At 50.0% G+C, this 17,999-nt stretch overlaps 1 protein-coding gene across 2 annotated transcripts in view; it reads left to right on the top strand.

The window, feature by feature from the left end:
- The window catches only part of ZHX2 (zinc fingers and homeoboxes 2), a 132,180-nt gene that overhangs the window by 40,378 nt on the left and 73,803 nt on the right, over positions 1 to 17,999 (top strand). Inside the window, exon 1 of one of the 2 annotated variants that reach the window (XM_040979362.1) lies at positions 11,398 to 12,053. The exons of the other annotated variant lie outside the window; for it this stretch is intronic. The gene's annotated coding sequence lies outside the window, so the exon portion shown is untranslated. Of the gene's footprint in view, positions 1 to 11,397; positions 12,054 to 17,999 lie in introns of those variants that run through there. 2 annotated transcript variants of the gene reach the window in all.

The raw sequence follows: 17,999 nt of genomic DNA, 5'->3' as shown, positions 1-17,999 counted from the left end.
ATAGTGGGCAGCAATGTTCTGGCAATTGCCTGCTGGGTAAGGAAATGGACCCCGTTGTTCTGGCTCCTGACTCCAGCTGGGGTTGCTGTGTGGGGCTGGTGGGATTCAATCTAGGTTGTGTAAGTGCTGGGCTGTCTCTAGAGTGCTTAATAAGCCTTCCTGTTTAAGTCCAATTCCTGAGATGTGCTTCTTGACTTCAGAAGAGCTGAGTAGGCTGCAGTTGTGCTTACTCAAGCTGTAATCTCTCTGCCCAGGAAAGTACTACTTATTAGAAAAGTATTAATTACTTTGACTGTGTAAATCCCTCCTAGCTGGAGAGACACTAGCTTCCATGTTGGGTAGAGAACAGTAGGGAAGAAAGTGGGTCCTGGATTTGACTGACTAGGTTCAAGCCCTGGCTCAATGAGCTCCACTCAGTTTGAGTTTTCCCAACTGCAAAATGGGATGGTGGCAGGATTTGCCTTGAAGGGCCATTACTCTACCCAAAATAATGAATGAGCAGCACTCATCTGGAGGCCGGCGCCCAGTAAATGCAGGTGATTGGCACCACAATTACTATTGGGCTTTTGTGGGAAGACAGCAGCCAGGATGGAGAGGCAGCTACAAGCCCATTTGACTTTGCAGGCTGGGTGGCAGTTATCTCCTTGTCTTTGCTTTCTGTTTAGGGGAGGACAATCAGCAGCTCCCCCACTTCAAAGGGCAACACAAGGAGTTGAGCACCCAGGTGACTTGCTCAAAATCACATAGCTCATCAGCAGAGTGGGTCTCCTGTCTTTCTGGCTAGAACTTATCACACTCCAGTGCTCTGTTCCCTCTGGATATCCCCTCTGATCACTCATAGCAGGAAGCAACAGGAGCAACCAGCCAGCGACAGGAAACCTTGGTGTTGGTCGCAGCATTCATTGTGCACCTGGCACATGGTCACCGTCTCATGGAGCAGCCTCCGGGACAGCTACCTGCCAGGGGCCAGTGGTTCCTGTTCCCCTCCCTGCTTCCTGCCTTTCCCTTGTGCTTTCTGCAGGTGGATGGCAAGGCCCTAGGGACCTGTAGAATGGGGAGTAAAGGAGTCCACTGGTGGTTTCCGCCTCGCTTGAGGCTTTGTTTTCCCCGGTCTCACCCCACTGGGGTAACAAAGGAAATTACCTGAAGTACCTAGCCGCTTCCCAGGTCACTATGGCTCTCCTACTGAAAGCCTGCCTACTTCACTCGCTCAGACATTCTGGGGCCACCAAACTGGGCTAGCTGCAACTCAGTTCCTGCCTGCTTGCAAGGGGCACCCAGGCAAGGAGAGTCAGGCACAGACTGAACAGAAATACAGGATGACTTCTTGCCTGTGCAGAGTATTAGATGATAGAGTATTCCAGACACAAAGGTGACCTGAGCTGAGACAGAGATGTTGACTCACATTTAGCAGCTGGCTGAGCCTTCCTTTTTCTGAGATTGAATTGTGACTCCTCCTTCCAGCTAGCCTGTAAGTGGTTCTAGCCTCTAACCACCATAATCAAGCTTCCTCTTTCTGCCATGGCCCCAGCATTGGTGAGTCAGACTGACAGCTTAGAACGTGCCTGGAAGCATGAAGGGTCTTCAGAGAGGCTGTAGGAAATGTGCATTATGAAAGAACTGCACATATATTCCAGAAACTTTTTGCACCAACATTAACTTGACTTTGATGCAATTTCCCATGAATTTGTAAAGTACTCTCCCATGTGGTTGTATTTGACCTGCTCAGCAGCCTTGAGAAGTCAGACCTTACTCCCAGGATACAGATACAGATGAGCAACGCAAAGCCCTTAGAGGATGGTCTGATGCCTATGGCTCCACATCCACTCTGCAGTCAGCCTGAGAGAAGGTGCATGGACTCAGTGCCTGACTGCGGGACCTGGCTTTTAGAGATACTGTGGGGAGCAAACGTGCAGGCAGGGGCTGCTGGCACTGAGGGTAGGGTGCTAGCTTTGCAAGCAAGACCTGGACTGAGTTTGAGTTCCAGCTCTAGCAGATGAGAGATTCATTAACTTAGTCACTTCTCTTGGAACTCGTTTTCTCAGGTTGGCAAGTGAGCCAGTTGCAGAAGATTGCATCTCACTTACCTATAGAACTGGGATTGAGAACATTGGTCATCTGCTCCTGTTCTCTCCCAGAACTCAGCCCTACCAGGTCTGTGTTCTCCAGCACCCCCTCCCACCACCTCTCTCAACTACACAGGCATGCATCCCAAGAGACATTTCATGCAATGAACACCCACCATCTATACCACCAGGGTCCAGTAACAATGATATCACCTGGTGATATCACAACAGCCTTGGTTTTACACCACAACAAAGCTGCCGAAAGACACATCTCCCAGAATGTTCTCCATTGTTAAGCAATGCACGATGGCACTTTCTTCCTGGAATTCCAGAGACTCATCCCTCAACCTTGCTCTAAAGCTGAATCGTGGCCTCCATCTCTGAACCAAGAGATGTAGAATCCCTGGAAGATGGACTGCCAAATGTGCCTTTCCACCCCCAGATTCTCCCAGGACATTCTCATGATGTACCAGAGCTGTCGGTTGCTGCCCAAATTCTTGGGTTCTCCAACTGTCATAGGCATCTGATCACTTGAAAGGTCTAGTAAAATGACTAGGTCCCTGCTCCTCAAGATGTCCAGGTCAGGGGGTCAGCGCCCTAGTTTGCACTTCTATCAGGTTTTTCAGGTTGATCTAGGGAACCATTGTCCCAGATTGTTCCCTGTGAGCTCAGCTGTCAAACCAGCAGGGACTCTTGACTCCTGACCCCTCTGCAGTGGCTGTGGGTGGAGCAGCTCTAACAGCCCACGACCTTGTTGACAGATTCCTTCAGGATGACTGAGATGGCTTGTTCTGACACACACTGGATGCCAGGCCCTGTGCTGGATGTCTTACAAGTAGTGTTTCTCCTTATTACACAGGATTTGAGATTTATGGATCTGAGTTCAATGAGATTAAGTAATCAGCTAAGATTACACTTATTATGTGCAACCCGAATTTTCTAGAACAAGTGTATGGCTCTCTTCTTATCCTACAATACCTGCCTTTACTGTTCCAGCAATGAGTAACTATTATGGAAATTTCAAGCCAGGTTCAGAGAAGGGTCACTGTGCAGGTTAGGGTGGGAAGTCTTTCATTAGGTCCCCACAAATTGCACCCTTCTGGTCATGGCCTTTGGACCATATACTGGACAGATCTGCTCAGTTAGCTCACTCTCCAGGGACCCCTCACATACACAAGGCTTGTTGTCTATGGGAAATGTACCCAGCACTATGAGTTCCATAGGTAGAAACAGAAATTGCTCAGGATCCGCAAACAACCCTCAGCCTGGTGGGATTCCTGGCTGATGTATAGGCATTGGGGTTCCCTCAAGCACCCAGAGAACATTCAGCAGATAGATGCAAAAGATTCTGCTTCATGACATTTACCTTGCTTCTAACAGGTGCATCTTAGTGGGAACTTCAGCTTATGCAAATTGTTTAACCAGAAGCTCATTAATAAAGAAGTATAAATCATAGGGTCATTAGAGAGGAAATGCAGGTGGCTCCAAGGGCTTTTTCTGAACTGCCATTTTTATTCTCATCATTCACCAACACACACATATACACACATGTGTGCTCATCTTGCTTATGGTTTTTTCCTCAGTAAATTTTAATTCTGGCAGATTCAGGAAATCATCCAAGTCATCTAGGACTTTCCTAAACTGTCTTGTGTGTGTTCTCTTCTCCTTGTAAAGAAAAGAAGGAAGGAGAGGAAGGAACCCACCCTCTCTCTGGTGTTGAGTGGCAGGGGGCCTCGGTACAACAGCTCAGAGTGCTTCTTATCTTTCTGCTTTAAACAGAGAGGCTAAGGTAGGATCTGCACAGGCTCTGTGCATACCCACAAAGGCACCTCGTGGAGTCTACCATTACTGAAGTGGTGTTGAAGTTGAAGACTCCGGTCCAGCATCTGTCTGTAAGCCACCCAGCTTCTCTGAGCTGCCCATCTGCTCATAGAGATTGAAAAGGCACCAGTGTTCGTAGTCATAAATGTATCCTTCTAATTTGGGACTGGAAGAGACCGTAGGTGTGAATCTGTCTTGTGTCACCCATGGGAAGACTAGAGACAGGAGATCTCATGCATGGGGTCACACAGTAGGGGACAGAAGAACTGAATGGGGACAGAAAACTAGGGTCCCATTAACCTCATCCCTATAGCCATTTCTTCCCACGTGACTGGCAGATGACAAGTGAAGCAACTAGGTGGGAGATGAGCATGGTGGTGGGAGAACTGCCTGGCCAGAGCGCCCTCATCAGCTCCTGAGATGGAACACTCAGAATTAAATACTTTCTGTGTGTGTGTGTGTGTGTGTGTGTGTGCGCGCGCATGTGTGGGTGTGTGCGCGCGCATGTGTGGGTGTGGGTGTGTATGTGTGTTTCTCTTCCTCTCTCCAGGACCAAGCAAATGTTATGTCCCTGTCTGTATTTGTGTGTGTTTGTTTCTCTTCTCTCTCTCTGTCTCTCTCATACACACACACACACACACACACACACACACACACACACACACATACACATGTGCACCCCTCTAGGTGTAATAAGAAGAAACAAAATTGTGAAACCCATTCATAGTTTTTCATAATATACATTTCCCATTTGCACATCTCTGGTCTCCCTGCCTGCAAACATGTATGGGGTGGAGCCCAGGGGTGGGCTTTCCAGAGGGCCAGAGGAAGCACAGAGCCCTGCTTCTCCTCAGCAGAATTACCCCAAGGCCAGGTCTTAGGGAGGTCCTTACCCTCCCTAAGCTTCCCCTCCCCAGTCCACACCCCAGTTTGACTTCTTGATGTTCTCCTGAAGGTCAACAAAGGCAAAGTATAAAAGCTAAAGATGCGAACTGACACAAAATACAGGCTTGCCTTACTTCATCTTCCCACCCCAAGGGGAGGTATTGGCAGTGACACTGCAGGTCACATTATGGTTGCTATTATTCTTATCAGGGAATTCACTGGTTTACAACTTATAGGAGAATGCATTAGACTCCCAGTCATTTGACTAGTATAGCTCAAACTTTGACATGTCTACCTTGTCTAACTGGCTTACTTGTCTGCCCTGCTTGCAGCATGCCCCAGCTGGGCTGCCATCATTGGTAGTGCAGGTGCCATCCTGGTGGTCTTGAGTAATACCCTGTGAGTCCATGTGTCCTATCACAAAAGCTTCTAATACTGCACACAAGAGAGAAATGCAATAGAACAGGAAATCACTACTACAGTGTAAAAAAAATATAAGGGACCCAAAATTATTAAGTAATATTCCAGAAAAAATGTTGTAATATTTAAGCAGGAATGGGCAGGGTGACCCACCAACTGTAGTTGCTGTTTGGGATCCCCACATCACTTGTCCAAGTGCCTGAGATCAGATTCCACCACTACATCTGATCCAGCTTCCTGTTAATGTGCCTATGGACTTGGGTTCTTGTCACTGCCATGGGAGACGTGTATGGAATTCCTGGCGGCTGACTTAACCTGGCCCAGCCCCAGCTGTTGCAGGCATATGGGGAGTGAACCAGCTGATTAAAAAAAATCTCTCACTCTCCAAAGACATAAACCTTTACCAACAAAATAGGAGATGAAAATGAGTAAGTAATCTGATATAATCATCATACCTTGACTGTGTTTTGAGTTATCATACTGCAACCACATAGATATGCACAATTAAAATAACTGCACCCATTCCACAGATAAAGAAAGAGAGTCTCCGCTGGATGGCACAGCCAGCTTGGATCCAGGAGGAGAATGGTTTTAAGTGCTGAGTTTGGAAAGTCAGGCAGGAACCAGATCAGGAGAAGGCAGGTGGACAGTTGTATTTTGTTATAAGTTCCATGGGAAAACTTACAGAGCTTCCGAGAAGAGTGTTCCCCGTGACTACAGCTAGAGCAGCTGGCTGGCTATAGTGGGGACAGCAGCACCATCCCAGTGAGGTAACTCTGGCAAGAGATGCTGACAGCACCAAAGGAGACAAGAGAAATGGGTGGAACACAGATGTAGGAGAAGGACCCAGTCAGCCTGGCTGTGGATTAGGTGTGAGAGATACTGCGGGGCTGGGTGGCAGGAACTCCTCTTGTAGCAGCAGGCTGCCAGTCAGCCCCATGAGTCAAGGCCACCTTATTTTTGCAAGGAGGAGCACATTCCCCAAGCACTCAGCTCCCACAGCAGGCAGCAGGCTGGTAACTTGCTTCTGGGTCTTGAACTAGCGCTGCCAGACAACCAGGTGAGCTCTGGCTTCCCGACTCAGCCTGGCTGTAGACTTTGGCTGCTTGCTGCCACCAGGGACTGGGGGAGTGATGAATGACACTCCTTAGCATGTTGGGCCTGGTACAAGAAACAAAACAAAAGGTCCTGGTGTCCTACCTTCTAGGGTTTCAGGCTCTGCATGCCTCTTTCTTTTGCCAATCGCCACAGGATCTTCCCTGTGCTTGTGGTTGAAACTGATTCTTTTTGTTTGTTTCTTTTTTCTTTCTTTTCTTTTCTTTTTTTTTCTCGGTAAATGGAATGAGGCCTTAAACAACCTTTGCCACATAGTAGCTTCTGAATAGATGAAGTTTCGTAAAATCTCCGTTATATCCAGAATCATAGCATAAGAGTGCCATTCTGTTAAAAGACCGTTTGTATACACATTACTTGATTTTTGCTGCAGCAAAAGAAAAAAAAAAATCTCTGGGGTGGGCTACGTGGTGTGTTCACCCATTTGAGAGGCTGAAGAAGGTGGTAGCAAGAACATGACAGGTTAGTTGGTAGAGTTGTTAAATTACAGAAGTTGAGCTGGCTGAGGTGCCAGAACAGGGGCACGCATGTGAATATCAGCTAGTGTGATTACGATTCAGTTCCACATTGAGAAACTGAGGCACAATGAGGCTTAGGTGCCTACCCTTGAGCTCTCCCCATCCCCAACCAAACCAGGAATCACCCAACTTTTCCCTAGGAGATCTCCCTGCCCTCTGACGGGTTTGAGCATACATCCAGGGACCCCGTGCACCTGCCTCCTGCCTGGGAGCCTCCCCCTCTGCCCTGACATGTGCTGTCACCCCCACTTGTCTTCCTCATGCTCCATCCATATGGTGTGCAGTTCTAGGGTTTTCTGGAGTCACCACCACCTCCACCCCCAATCCAAGACCATCAAGCAAATGCTGTCACGGCTCTCAGCTCACCCTGCTGGCGAGTCGGAGACAAGGGTTTTTCTCTTCTCTATTTCTCGCCTGCTTGGCCATGCATGGGTCCCAACCACATCATACAAGGAGCTTCCTGAGGTTGATGCAACATGAAATGAAAGGATAGATTTCTTTGGGTGCACAAATTTTTTGAAATTCATGCATGGTTTTGTCTTTTAATAGCATGTGTTTCCGTAAACTTTTTGAACATCTTTTGGACAACCAACTCTAATAGGAAATGGTGTCTACCATAAGCCTCTTTGGCAAATGGTGGCATCTCCTTGTTGATATGCCTTTGGGGAGTTTCTCCTTTGTCCCACATGGGGTGCCAAGATTCAGAACTCACTGGGCACCCAGCACAGCAGAATAAGCATGCTCACCCCTGCCTCACACCTGACTCTTGTCTTGATGAGTATCTCTGCCCTTTGGAAAAGGGTACCAGCCACCCTGAAGGGCCCAGGAGTGTGACAGCCCTATAAGAAGTGCAGTAGAGGGGAGCTTAGATGGTGAGGGCCTGGGACGATGGTAGGCAGATGCACGCCATTTCCTCTTAGCTTCCTAGCAGACTCTCAGGGCAGCACAAGCCAAGGGCTTCCAAACAGAATCTGAGCAAGGGCCGTATCACTGACATAATGTCCCCAGGGTGCTGCTTAAACATTGGGTCTCTCGTGGCTGGGCCTGGGTTCAAGTCCCATCTCTGCTTCAGGTCTAGCAGCCTGCTAAAGCACACCTTGGGAGGCAACAGGTGATGGCCAAAGTACTTGGGTCCCCACCACCCTCATGGGAGAACCCAAATGGGAGGTCCTGGCTCCTGGCTTCATCTTGCTGAGCCCCAGCTATTGTGAGCATTTGGGGAGTGAACCAGCAAGTGCAAAATCCTTCTCTCTTTCACCTTGCCTTTCAAAAGAAATTGAAGGAGAGAAAGAAAGGAACAAATGAATGTGTATATGAATGAAACCTCATTACTTCATTGCCACAGTATAGACTTAGGAGCTGCAGTGCTGGTGTCAGTGTGTGTGTGTGTGTGTGTGTGTGTGTGTGTGTGTGTGTGTGTGTGTGTCAGTGTGTGTGTTGCTGAACCAGATCCTACCCACTGAGGCCTCACAGGAGACACCTGCTGCTGGGCACCATAGTGCCCATGTTTGTCTCCCTCCACTGCCCTGAACTTCATTGCCTCATTCTTCTGTGGTCCCCAGTCTCATCCCCACACTAACTAGCCCTCATTAGGGCTTTGTGTGGGAAGGTGCTAGAGTCCCAGACATAGCCTGGTGGTATGCCAAGTCTCACTTGCATCTGAGCTGAAATCGTGATGCTTTGGCAAGGCCAGAGACCAGGGAGGGCATTGTCCCTGCCATGCTGGGATTGGGTTGGATCCAGTCAAACTCTGTTGGGCCTCTGTGGGAGAGGAGAGAAACAAGGTTTCACTGAGACTGTGACAGTGGCTCCAGGACAGCCTGCGGGCCCTAACCCAGAAGCTGTGCAGCCTCGGTCTTTGTGGCCCATGTGAGCACCCCAGGAAGAGCACCCTGCATTCCCAAGGGAGCTGGAGCTGTCCTGAGGTGCCCCCTGAAATCTGTTTACCAAGCCTGCGGCCCCACCTGCCTCTGACCATGGCAGCTTGCACGTGGACCCAGCAGCTGCAAAGAGAAAGCGCCAGATTGGATGGAATCCCCAGCCCAGCCGGCTGGTGCCTGCCAAGAGGCATTGGCAAAGCCAGGCGGGGGCTCTTGGGGCTTTTCCAGGTGGAGAGGAGGTAGGGATGGAGAATGGGGCAGCCACCCAACAGTGTCCTCACTACATGCCCAGAGGAGCCTGGCACTGCCATACCAGCTCTGTTCCAGGTGCAGCCCAATGGCTTCTCATCTCCATTCCCTCACTGGGGACACCGGACAGACAATACCCACCTCTCAAATGGTCAGCTCTGTCACTCACTTGCTGTGTGACCTCCCCCTTCTGTGCCCAGATCTCCTCATTCCATTCATCTCTGACAGCTGCCATAACTAATGTTCACAAACTGGGTGATTTAAAATGCTGGACAGCAGGCCAGGAGTTGGAGGTGCAATGTCCGCAGGGCCCTGTTCCTGCAGGGAGTTCAAGGGGAAAGCACCTTCCTGCCTCCCGCTGCCTCTGGTGTCAGTGCTGGCATCACAGGCAGCGGCAGTCCTCGGCCTCCGCTCCACACTACTGCCTCTTCTCCCTGGCTTTTAGGCAAACACTTGCCATCACACTTGGGGCTGCCCTGGAGAACCCAGAAGGACCTGGAGATCTTTGACTATACCAGCAAAGACCCTTCCAAACAGGCTCTGGAAGTCACAGGATGTGAGCCTCTCAGCCCACTGCTGTCTTCCATGGAATGAGGGAGGTAGTACTGCCTGCCCTGCCATGGAGATTCCAGTGAGATCATGTGTTTGGTGCATGGCAAACACTCCACATTTGTTCTTTTCATAATCCTCACTGAGACACCATTGTGTGATTATTATGAACCTCATCCTAACATTTCATGAGAGATTCCCCAGACAGAACATGTCTACCCTTCACCTTGGACCCTCCAACATCTCAGGAAAGAGGGCCAGGGTTAACTGCAGTGTGTGGGTCAGCAGCCTTTCATATCATTCACCAATTCCCTGATTCTTGCCCATTCCATTCCATCTATAAAGTTGGCTGTTTTGTCTTTACTGCACGTCCCCAAACATCTCCTGGGACTGTTATGCTGTACTCTCAGGAGTGCCCCTGGCATGTTGCTGGCTATGGGTGGGACTTCCAGAATCCTGCTGTGCCCAATTGAGGGTGATGCTGCATCCTGTCACCACCCTCACTGTGCCCAGGTGCACCAGACGCCATTAGCACCCCCAACACCAATGTGCACCTGGATCATTGCAGTAGCTTTTGGCTACCTACTCACCTTTACCTCTTGCACACACACCCTAGCTACTGAACTCATGAAAACTACCAGTCAGATTTTGTCCCTTTCCTGCCCCAAATCCTCCTCTCATTCTCTTATCTCACATGGGTCCAAGGAGTCCACCATCTCCTGCTACCTGTGTCACTCCACTGCAGCCACCTGGCCCTGCTCCTCTTCCTTGAACACAACACATGCAGGTGCTTCCATTGGCACTGGCTCTTTTCTCCCTCTGGAAGGCCATTTTTTTTAAGGCAGAGAATAAGAGCCGGAGAGACAGAGATCTTCCACCTACTGGTACACTCCCCGAATGCCTACAGCAGGCAGGGTTGGGCTAGGCCAAAGCCAGGAGTCTGAAACTCAATCCAGGTCTCTGATATAAGCAGCAGGGACCCAACTGCTGAAGCCATCAGTTGTTGCCTCACAGGGTGCACATTAGCAGGAAGCTGGAACCAGACAGCAGCTTAACCACTGCACCAAGTGCCTGCCCCTGGGCGCTTTTCCAAGCTATCTTCATGGTTTTTTCCCTCACAGCTTGCAAGTTCTGCTTAGGAGACACCTGCACAGAGGCACTGCCCTGCCCACAAGGGTCAGTGCTTACACAACAACCCTCTTGGTGACACACTGGGATGCAGTGGGTTAACCCATCACTTGCAATGCCAGGATCCTGTGAGTACTGTTTCACATCCTAGATACTCTACCTCTGATCCAGCTTCCTGCCGGTGTGCCCTGGGAAGCTGTGGATAATGGAACAAATACCTGGGCCCCTGCCACCCATATGGGGGACCAAGATGGAGTGCCAGGCTCCTGGGCTTGGTGTGGCCCAGCCCTAGCTATTTTAGCCATTCAGAGAGTAAATGCACAGATGGAAGATTTCTCTCAATCTCTTCCTCTCTCTATCTCTCTCACTCCACCTTTCAAATAAGTACATATTTAAAAAGATCCTTCCTGATTGATGTTGAAAATTTTGAGAGCCATTCATGATGCTCCCTGGATGATGCAAGAGGAGAAAGCAAAGGGGTAGGGGGTTTCTAAGCTACGAAGCACTATTCAGCTCCTGTTAGACTCTGTTGATGTAGAATGTTTCAGAAATGTGGCACGTGGCTGCCATAATGTGTCCTTTATTCCCCAAAACAGGCCTGGCCATTTTCCTGCCTTTTGTGAACATGGGAACTTGATGAGAATCCAGTGTTTTGTTGCAAGGTGCCTATCACGAAGAGCATTAAACTGAGTCAAGATTTGTCCTAAAAGACCCTGTGACTTCAAAGGATAAATGTGTCCCCTTCCCCTGCATCCTACCAGGCCTTGCACTGGATGCTCCACCTCGTTCCGTTCCCCAAACCACTCTCAGCAGTAGTTATTTCCAAGAGTCCTCATCCATCTTCATCCCAGAGGCACAGAGAGGTTCAACACTGTCGCCAGAGTCACACAGCAGAGATGACCTTTAATATGATTTCTGTTGTGACTTTCAGCTTCCTCTATCACCTGTGGGGGAGGCACTTGGTCACAATTTCCAGCTTAAAAAAAATAAATCTCTGAGAATGAGAATCTGGGAGGAGTTTTGACTCACTGATGTGAATGCAAAAGGAAAGGGAGAGGACAGATAAGAACGCTGAAAAAAATCACAGAAAGGGCCAAAGCAGGAGCTTGCTAATTATTTTTAATCAAGTGCTTGCTTGCGTCTTTTTTGTTCTTCTTGTCTCAGTGGTTTACAGAGATGAGAGCTCCAGGTGCCCGGCTCCCCTGCGATGCCCGCTCTGTTGGGAGAAAGGAAATGCTGGTGGTGATTCCTCCATCCGCAGCAGCCCCATAGCTCTCTTCTTGTTGAATTCCCCTAGAAACCCGGCACTCACAACAAGCAAGATTCCCATTGGACACACAAGGGGTGATGAGAAGGTTCCAAGTTCCTCTTCCTGCCCCCTGAGTCCCAGGGCACAGCATCAGGACTTCTCTTACTCGGCTACAGTAAGTTTAGCAAACCCAGCCGCTCACTGCCCCCACCCCACCAGCCAGCTCCGTCACCAGTGCCACCACTAGGTCCGCCTCAAATGTCATCATCGTGATAGGTTTTCACCACTGAGTGTTGTCCATGTGCAGAGACTGGGGGCTTCTCACCTCACTTACTTCTGAGCCCCACAGCAGCCCTCACAGACATGATGTTGGGATGCACAATTTACAGATGAGGGGGTCCATGACACAGCTCGGAAGTGGGAAGTCCCACATCCGGATGTGTTCACAGCATAGAAGACCCCACGTGCCCTTGCTGGTGAAGGTTCTGGGACTCCTGACCATGCAAGACAGTGTCCACATGGGACAGGGTGAGCACGCACCCCTATGTCCACTGCACCTGCCTCTTCAGCCTGTGCATCATCTCAGCCACACATAACTGCCCACCCACTGCTCTCTCCTGGCTCAGCCACACCCTTTCTCTGCACCCTGCCCTCTGCTCCCCTCCTTGCAGTGCACCCCACAACTGGTGCCCCACTTTCCACACAGCCTCCTCTCATCCACCCTTCTCCTTGGCCGCTCCTCCTCTGCCTGTATGGCTGTATGTATCCTGGGCATCTAGCATGGCCTGTGGGCACTCCAGCTCCCTGCTACTGGTTTTTAACACCTTGTGCTGCTCCAACTAGACAGCTCTGTGGCTGGTGTTTGATCCACAGCCATCAGTCTGAGACTATGTCCTTCTGTGTCATTGCTTAGTGGAGGGCTGGCTACCTAGATAGTGGGAGGGAGAGATTTTTCTGGCTGTTCAACTTCTGGAAAACATGGCATTCCAGATCTTGCAATCCACTGGTATTTCCTACCCCCTTACTGTGTGAATTCTGGGAACACAGAAGGAGGGAAGCAGCGAAGTCCAATGGCTTTGGTGCAGACCTTCCTGTCAGGCACACTGAAGCTTGATGTCTAACTCTGCCACTCACCAAGTGACCTTAGCCAACCTCCTTATGTTCTTACTTGCCTCCGTCATGCCAAGCACACAGGATCGTGGGAAGAGTAAGAGAGATGAATACACCCACAGTGCCTCACAACCCACCTGTGCTTGCTAAGGGGCACATCCTCCCTGCCATGTCCTGGCTTGGGGGGTGAGGGGAGGGGTGGAAGCCCAGTAATGACCAAGGTGCAGCAGACCCCTTGTTCTCATTCTCCCCAAGGAGTCAGAAAACTGAAGAGGGTTCAGGGGGGAGTGTGCTGTGCTTCCCAGGTCTGTGGCTGAGCCTTCCCAGGCCCTAGGAGAGTGGGGCCTACTGCTGGAGTGACAGAGGTACCTGCAGTGGCACTGTCTCCCCACTTCCTCCCTGCATGTCTGGAGCCTCCTGGTCATGTGCAGAGAGGCCCTGGGGAGGAAGGCTGCGTGGAACCCGAATGAGACTCATGTCCTAGGACTTCCCTTCCTGGGTCTGCCCTTCTCCCTAACATGGTAAGGTCTCCCAGGAGTTCTCCCAGATTCTGCCAGTCGGAGCATGTGAATACCTACTTGTGCTGCCGGGGCATGTGATGACCTCCTTGTGCTTGGGACAATCTGAAGTGCAAGAGCTGTGGGTGTGCCCCAAGCCACCTGGAGTTATGACTGATGCCTCGGTGTCCTCACTTGGAAAACAGGATTAGTTGTGTATCTCCCCAGTGGGGTGACAGTGAGGGTTAAGGAAGCCAGCATGAAGAGAGCTTGGGGATAGCGCCAATGAGGGCTTGACCTAGTCAGGGAAGCTGTTCAGTGGGGGTGATCCTAGATGCAGATTTGGGATTGGGTTTCGCCTTGGATTCAGAGTTTGGCTTTGCCACATCCATCCCAGGCCTTGCCAGCTCTGCCTCTGCATGCTGTGTGCAGCACTCATTGTAGGGTACCGCCAGCTCTGCTCCCGTGAGGCAAGGGACAGGGACGGGTGAGACAGAGCCCCACACTGCTGGCTTCATGGTGCGTCGGCCTGGGGCTAGCAGCCACGTTCAGTGTTCTTACTCAATTCATGTGACTCGACAAATTTGGAATGCGTTAGGGAGAGAGAGTTTTTCCAAGTATGAGTCAGTACATTTATGCTCTCACACACATTAAACAAGAGAATTTAGTGAGGACCATTTATGAGTGCAAAGTGAAAAACCTCTGGAAATTTTATTTTGACCCTGAAGGCAAGCAGTGCGTAAGACATTTAATAAAGGATCTGAAACAAGATACAGTTGGGAGAAAACACAGCTAGTTGCCGTTTCCTCATGTACCCTCAGCCTCTGCCTTGTATTTAGGACACAATTTACACAGGGTTATAACACCCCCTGAACACCCAGATGCGTTCCAAGCATGGACAGAAACTACAAGCTCCGTCTAAGATGGGAAGTGAAACCAGCACAGCTCACCCACTTCTTCTCTACCAGCTCATAGTGAAGCAGGGGGACAAGCCCCAAATTGAAAAGACAGTGGGGGAGGGGAAAGAATGATCATATTCAGGCAACCTTGGGTTCAAAACTCAGCATTTGACTTTCATTCCCTTCTCTAATCCCCATCATATCCCACCTTATGTGTGACACAGCTAAGACTCTGAGCAAACGAAATATTTTGTCTCTAGATGTAAAATTCCTTCAGTGGCAGACACCACATCCTAAACTGGCTTTCTCAGGTGGCAGCCAAGAGCGTCCTCTGCCCCTGTACCTGTACAGTAAGGAGTCCCCACCCACTCTGGGGGATGCTCGGTGCAGATCCTAACCGGATAACTGATTTCTCACCAGCCATCATCCTGCCCTGGTCCTGGTACCTGCGACCGGGCATCATGAAAAAGCAGAGTCCGGCAGCTTGATCCTCTCTTGGCTGCTGTTGCTTATTTTCAGGGCAGAGAGCTTGTGTTTCCAGCTCACTTATGTCTCTGTCGCAACAGCCGGTTTTCACCCGGACCCAGTCTCCAGGGAGCCGTGTCTTTCCCCTGGAAACATGAGCCACAATCAAAGATGGATGCATCACCCTGGCACCTCCCAGCAGCCAGTCAGAGCCAGGGTTCCCTGGGACTCAGGGTTCCTGGGAGAATTCTTCCCAGCCCAGATCCCATCACCCTGTGCCTTTCCAAAGAATCTTCTGTACTGCCTGTGCCATGGCCTGAAGGACTTTGGTGGGGGTGAGGGAAGAAGGGGCACTTAAACAGGATATGCTCTTTCTTTCAAAAAAGAATTCTGAGGGCCACCTGGTACCAGCACATGTAGACAATCAGCCTCCATTACTCGCAGATGAAGATCCAACTTCTAGCAATGACTCAGATCCCTGGAAGATGGGACCCAGCCCTTTCCTCTGGCCTCTCTGGTTCGGCCACTCTGGCCACCTCCTGGCCCTGGTGTCCACCAAGGCCCCCTCACTCCTCTCTGTTGCTCAACTCTTCTCTGTCTTTGCCTGTTATGCTGCTGCTTACTGTTTGGACCTCGCCTCCATTTGCTATGTCCTCAGATGGCCTTCTCTGCCTGTCCGCCACCCTTGTATGGTGCCTTGGTTGGCAGAGTGAGGCCACTGAGATTTTAACCTCCACCCTGGTGGTTGGAAGACTGAGGCTCACCTTGTCTCCCCACAGTCTGACCCATGGTCAGTGACCCATGACGGGTTGTTGAAAGAGCAAAGGACGCACTGCCCTTCCCCATGCCAGGCACATCTTCTTGGGAAACTGCTATGAAACAAAGGTAGATCAGGTATAGAATTTCTTATAAATATTCATGTCGTTGACTTGTACCCATCCTCTATAGGGTGGTTGTGACCTCAGCCTTTTTTGGAGTCAGCAGAATCTTACCTGAAAATTGGGGGTAGGGTGAAGTGCTAATTCAAGTCCCAGCTGCTCCGCTTCCAATCCAGCTCCCAGCTAATATACTGAGTGAGCAACACAAGATGGCGTCAGTGCTTGGACCGTCTGCCATCCACATGGGATACCCAGGTGGAGTTCCTGGCTCCTCGCTTTGGCCTGGCCTACCCCAGCCCTTGTGACCATTTGGGAAACAAACTAGCTGATGGAGAATCTCTCACTCTTTCTCTGTTACTCTGCCTTTCAGATAAATGAATATTTTTAAGAAGAGTAGGATGGGGCTGGTGGGGCAGATAGGCCAAACAGGCGGCCTCTCCAGTCATGCATTCCCTGTTGAATAGGTGTGTGTGTGTGTGTGTGTGTGTGTGTGTGTGTGTGTGTGTGTGTGTGTGTGTGTGTGTGTGTGTAGGTGGGGGTGTTAAGGAACGATGACTCAGAACTATGTCCAAGTCCAGTAATGAGCTTCCTACCCTTGTGACTCTTAGCAACTTAGTCATCTCTCACAGGTTCAGCCTTTCCCTCTGTAGACTGGGTCTATGAACACCTGCCCTGCAGAGTTGCTATGGAAATAGAGGTGGAGCCTCTTTCTCCACCAGCTCCGGTGCCTGGCATGGCGCATGCTTAGAAAGGACAGCGATGGCACTGGCAGCCAACTGGGCAGGGCCTCCTCTGCCCTTTGGAACTAAAGGCTGCTGTGAGTGACTAAGGGGGAATTCTGCCTGCAACACAGTCCTCTAGCTTCCCACTCTTTCTGAGCTGGACTGACCTCCCTCGGGTCCAGTTCTGTCAGGCTTCAGCCAGGAAGCGTTCCTCCCTTCCTTGTGCCTGCTTCCAGGCAGGCCAGCAGCAGGGCCGCCCTGCTCGTGGGTGCTCCGTGTGCCTCATTGTCAGTTGAGGAGGATAACAGAGACTGCCAGCAGAGCGCAGCGAGCGCACCTGCTGTCACACATCCAGCCACTGCATGTGAATTGCCTCTGTCACTCCTGGTGTGAATGAACGGGAGAGGGAAGACAGTATTCCAGAGAGGAACACAGCCCAGCCGCACGGGGCTGCAGGCAGAGTGGCGGTGAGGTGGGGAGAGAGTGAGGTGGGCTCAGGAGGGAAAGGGGAGGGGCACGCCGCACACACCTCAGATGCGCGCTGAGGCTGAGGCACTCCCATTCGATCCTCCTTCATGGGCTGTACGTGAGTAAGGGCTTCCATGGTTCCTGGAAACATAAATTTTAGTGATATACTTATTTGGGTGGAAAAAAAATAAGATTCAGGGATAGTTTCTTCATTCTATACATTTTCATGAACTTTTTGAAGAACTCTCAGAGGCATGGAATTTTAATTTTTTGTGTGGCGATATAAACTTTTAATTCCCCTTTCCATGAAGTTTTTGAAGCATCCTCATACTTTTTCACACTCAATCTTTCTGCCTTGTTGAACCATTTTTTAAAGTTTTTTTTTTTAATTTAAATTTTATTTTATTTGGAAAGCAGGGTTAGAAAAAGAGAAAGAGGCACAGAGAAAAATCTTCCATCCACTGGCTCGCTCGCCAAATGCTTGTAACAGCCAGGGTTATGCCAGGCCAAAACCAGGAGCCAGGAGCTTCTTCTGGATCTCCTACATGGATGGCAGGTGCCCAAGAACCTGAGCCGTCTTCTACTGTTTTTCCCACTAATCAGAATGGGAGCTGGATCAGTAATGGAGCAGCCAGGACTCAAACCAGTGCCTATCTGAGTTGCCAGCAGCAGCTTAACCTGCCAACCCTGTTGTACTGTCTGTTACTTGTGCCTGCTTCATACTTACTGTAGAACCTGGTATGTACAAGCACTCAATAAATGATTCTTAACTGAACATTGAAAATATTCAGCATTCATATTTGATATTTAATAGTTATTATGTTATATATGGCTATTAGAATCTGTAATATAGCTTCGATTCCACAGGTGTTTCTGCTATAAAGTCACATCTGCCTATGTATAAACCTGTGCACTCTGAAACATTCAAAATTTGAACTGCTTATCAGATCCTAATGCCAGTAATGCTGGGTGCTGAACTTTAACCAAAAAAGAAAAAGGAAGAAAAGAAATGGAGGGGGCCTGGAGCAGTGGTGCAGTGGTTAAGGTCCTCGCCTTGCATGCCTGGGATCCCATATGGGCGC

Source organism: Ochotona curzoniae, unplaced genomic scaffold (assembly GCF_017591425.1).
Source record: "Ochotona curzoniae isolate NIBS_2020 unplaced genomic scaffold, NIBS_Ocur_1.0 contig_3190, whole genome shotgun sequence".
In the NCBI taxonomy this organism is placed as follows: domain Eukaryota; kingdom Metazoa; phylum Chordata; class Mammalia; order Lagomorpha; family Ochotonidae; genus Ochotona; species Ochotona curzoniae.
The sequence above is the reverse complement of the archived record's forward strand: the minus strand, read 5'-3'. Positions and strand labels throughout refer to the sequence as shown.